Source organism: Oryx dammah, unplaced genomic scaffold (assembly GCF_014754425.2).
Source record: "Oryx dammah isolate SB20612 unplaced genomic scaffold, SCBI_Odam_1.1 HiC_scaffold_29, whole genome shotgun sequence".
Classification (NCBI taxonomy): Eukaryota; Metazoa; Chordata; class Mammalia; order Artiodactyla; family Bovidae; genus Oryx; species Oryx dammah.
Window position 1 is genome coordinate 105,523,893 of NW_024070213.1, and position 4,303 is coordinate 105,528,195.

The window sequence follows — 4,303 nt, forward strand, 5'->3', positions numbered from 1 at the left end:
GAAATGGTTAAATAGAAGAACTACTTGTACTGACATATATTATTTGATTCACTCATGACTATTAAGTTGGTTCTTAGCAAATAAACCCTTTAAAGGCAAAATTCACCTCATTTGAGTGTGACCCAGAAGTTCAACAACAATCACGAAGTCCACAGTCTTATTGGCAAAACTGATATACAGTGTGTCTAAGTCACTGTGCTCAAGGTTAAGAGCAATGCATATTCCATCTTTACATTTACTGGAATTTTACATGTTCAATCCATGGTTTTAAATCTCTAGGTTTTCATTCCTCCAAACTGCCTGAAGACACAGTGTGCCACAGACTTAAGACTTCTGTTTCTCCCTCTATTTTCTTTAAACAGAAACATTTCTCAAGTGTCTACATGTCCTAGAAGGGGAATTTTTCGGAGGTGGCCACTTCTTCAGAATAGTCCGACGCCATCAGGCCTCTGAAGCAAGGGGTGGGGGAAGAGAAAAAAGCTGAAACACAAGGTTCATCTGGTAGGTTTTACATTAACCTTACAAGCTGGATAGTATAAGAATGTGGCTTTTTGGCTCAAAAAGTCTGAGTCTTGGTGTGGAAACGAGTACGTAGCTGTTCCACCACAGCTTTCTGGCAGTGGGACTGTCAGGGAAGTCTTGACTGGGGAGTATGATTTGTTTACCTATCAGGCGTAAACTTCCAGGCACTCAGTTCATTTTAGACTTGTTCCAGTTTGTCCTTAGTCTGTTCCAGTTCACTTTTCATTTTTAGGAATAACAAGTTGATCGCTGGGTCCACCGTTGATCTCAGTTGTGCAACTCTAGGCTGCTGGACGTGCTTAAGGTACTGGATCTGAGTAGTACACTCTTGCATTTCTTGCTCCTTGGTTGCTAGTCGCATTACAAGAATGTTTTCCCTGCGTGCAGATTCTTGCTGCTGCTGCTGCTTTAGTTTTTCTTCAGATTCCCTTAAGCCAGTTACGTCATTAGAGTTGAGATCTGTGTACTTGCCCTCCAAAGCTTGCACATATGCTTCATATTGTTTGCCCCTTAGAATTAATTCATCTCATGCCATAACTTTGAAGTTTGTTTCACTCAGTTGAACCTTTTTAGGAAGAGGTTCTTCGTTGGTCATCTTGAATCCTCTCCAGACGGAGGTCGCGCCGGCGCCCACCCAGTCACATAGGCTGACCCCGCGCTGTCCTCCCAGGCTGCCCGACCGTGCCGCCGCTGCCGGCCCCCGCGCTCCTCCTCAGCACCTCAACCCTGGCGCTCCCCTTTAATTGCGGGTCTCGCTGCCACACAATGGCGCTCTGAGAAATTTTTATCTTTGGCAATGCAACATTGAACTTGGTGGGTGTGGGGGCGCTAGTGCCCAAAGAAGGAATGTTAGTTCAAAAAAATACAGTCATGATTCCAACAAATTGGAGGCTAAATTTACTCCTGGCCATTGAGGGATTCTCATTTCTCTAAATCAGTAAGAAGAGAACTAACTGGGGTCATTGATCCCTTCAGTTGTCAAGTACTGGACAAAAAGACTATTATTGGAATCCAGGGGTTCACTGGGTGTCTCTTTATGCTTCGGTGTACTTGTTAATAGCCCTGATCAGTGAAATACTTTGGCAATACAAGGGGTCACATTCGATAGGAAAGATGATTTGGATTACCATGCTAAGGAACTTTGTCCAGAAAGTTACTGGCAGAGGGTAAGGAGAATATGGAATATATCATGAATTAGTTCAGTTCAATTCAGTTCAGTCGCTCAGTTGTCTCTGCCTCTTTGCGACCCCACGGATCGCAGCATGCCAGGCCTCCCTGCCCATCACCAACTCCCGGAGTGTACTCAAACTCATATCCTTTGAGTCAGTGATGCCATCCAACAATCTCATTCTCTGTTGTCCCTTTCTCCTCCCACCTTCAATCTTTCCAGCATCAGGGTCTTCTCAAATGAGTCAGCTCTTTGCATCAGGTGGCCCAAGTATTGGAGTTTCAGCTTCATCATCAGTCCTTTCAATGAATATTCAGGACTCTTTTCCATTAGGATGGACTGGTTGAATCTCCTTGCTGTCCAAGGGACTCTCAAGAGTCTTCTCCAGCACCACAGTTCAAAAGCATCAATTCTTTAGCACTCAGCTTTCTTTATAGTCCAACTCTCACATCCATACATGACTACTGGAAAAACCATAGCTTTGATTAGATGGACTGTTGTTGGCAAAGTAATGTCTCTGCTTTTTAATATGCTGTAGCCCTAAACAGTGAAATACTTTGGCAATGCAAGGTGTCAGATTCTATAGGAAAGATGATTTGGATTAACAGTCTAAGGAACTTTGTCCAGAAAGTTACTGGCAGAGGGTAAGGAGAATGTGGAATATACTGTGAATTAAGGCAGTTATAATCAACCTAGATCTTTTAACCAGGTAAAGAAGTGGTGACTTAGCCATATTTCATATTATTTAACTCTTTCTTTCTCTCTCTTTTTCTCCTACTTTCTTATATGAAAACTGGTTGCAGTTAATATTTTAGATGTCAGATAGGAGTTTGACTGACTGAACATGCTGTGGGTCTCTATGTGTCTCCTGTATTTGCAACACATTCAAGCCAAAGACTACAGTGTATACTGAGAAACAAAAGAATGAATGGTGCCATACATCTTGTTTGTCTTATTAGATTCACTCTTCACTCTACTCTCCTTCCTGGAAAGTACATGTGTATTGACCATCTCAGAAGGCTCTCTTGTCTTCTTCCAGCTGAGTTTTGCCAATAAAGAATCCCAGGCAGATGATCAAAGGGAAGGAAAACAGACACACTGGGTATTTAGTGTACCAGTCCCTACCCTATAGAATTCTTCAAAGGTTTTCACACTGCTAACTCTTAAAACAATCCCTTTAACAAATCCTCCTCAATTTATCCTAAATGAATATACCATCTTTATCCTGCTGAGACCTTGAATTATACATTAACTCTGATATACTGATATTTCTGTTTATATGAGCCTAACTGCAAGATAATATACTTATATTAGTCATATTACCTGTAACATGGTATTTAAAGCTAAACTTGGGGAGGCAAAGAAAGTAATCTTAATCTTGAAAGCTATACAATTAATTGCTAGTGTTTAAAAAACAGAACACAATCTGACATGATAAGTTGAATAATAACAGGGTAAGACATCATTCTATTGAAAACCAAGTTTGTTTTCAGAAGATTGCATGGTAATTTACACACTATTCAACTGATGGACAATTATCTTAATTGAACTATTCTCTATATTTGCAGTTTTTCCACTCATATGCAGGTACAAATCATCGTACACTTAATGTGTCTTAATGTACTTGACTTAGTATGTGATTATTTTTAAAAACTAACAATTCTATTTATAAATTTTATAACCCCAAATATAAAACTAGAGACCAATTCAAATATTTTGAAAATGTAATTAAGATGATTTTCTTAGGAAAAGGAAAGTGAAAGTCTCAATCATGTCTAACTCTTTGCGACCCCATGGATTGTAACCCATGGAATCCTCCAGGTCAGAATACTGGAATGGGTAGCCTAGCACTTCTCCAGGGGATCTTCCTGGACCAGTAATTGAACTGGTGTCTCCTGCATTACAGGCGGATTCTTTACCAACTGAGCTATCAGGGAATTTTCTGATTAAATGTATCATCTTCACTGTTTCTTCCCCCAGGGTATAGCACAGTGAATGACCCACTTTTCATGAATTATAATAAACAATCAATATTTACTGAATGAACAAAACCTAGTTTAAAAAAAACACAAAACTACAAAAGATAATACATAAAGAATCCAAAATTCTTATGTAAAATCTAAGCTAAATTCAAAATAATAAGAAAATGAATATAATGTAAAATTGTTGACAATTTTCAAATTTTGTTTATATAACCTTTTAGAGATATAAAATGTTAAAAAGTAATCATTATCAATAACAAAAACATGAGATTATTCTAGTCAATTCTATCAATTAAAATGATGCATAATCCAGACATTTAAATTAACAATCACAATTTTCTAGAATGGGGAATGAACAACTTGGATTTTCCTCTTTGTAGTCTGATAAACTTTGTTGATTTCATCCATTTTGGAAATCTACATCTTTCAAATTTGCACTGTGACCCATCAGATTAAAAAGCAGAAATATCTGTTCTATAATTCAGAGTGATCTCTGTATATAATGATGTATGTCTACCCACTTCATATATGAGAATGTATATTTATTGAATCAGCTATTGAGTAATTTTTATTAACTTAAACTGCCTATGAAATTCTTGCTTATATGAACTGTGTCTATGTCACGGCTTGA

General features: G+C 38.4%; 1 pseudogene; it reads right to left on the reverse strand.

Annotated features, from left to right (window-relative positions):
• Positions 1–258: 258 nt before the first annotated feature.
• Positions 259–1,117, reverse strand: LOC120858435 (annotated as a pseudogene).
• Positions 1,118–4,303: the final 3,186 nt, after the last annotated feature.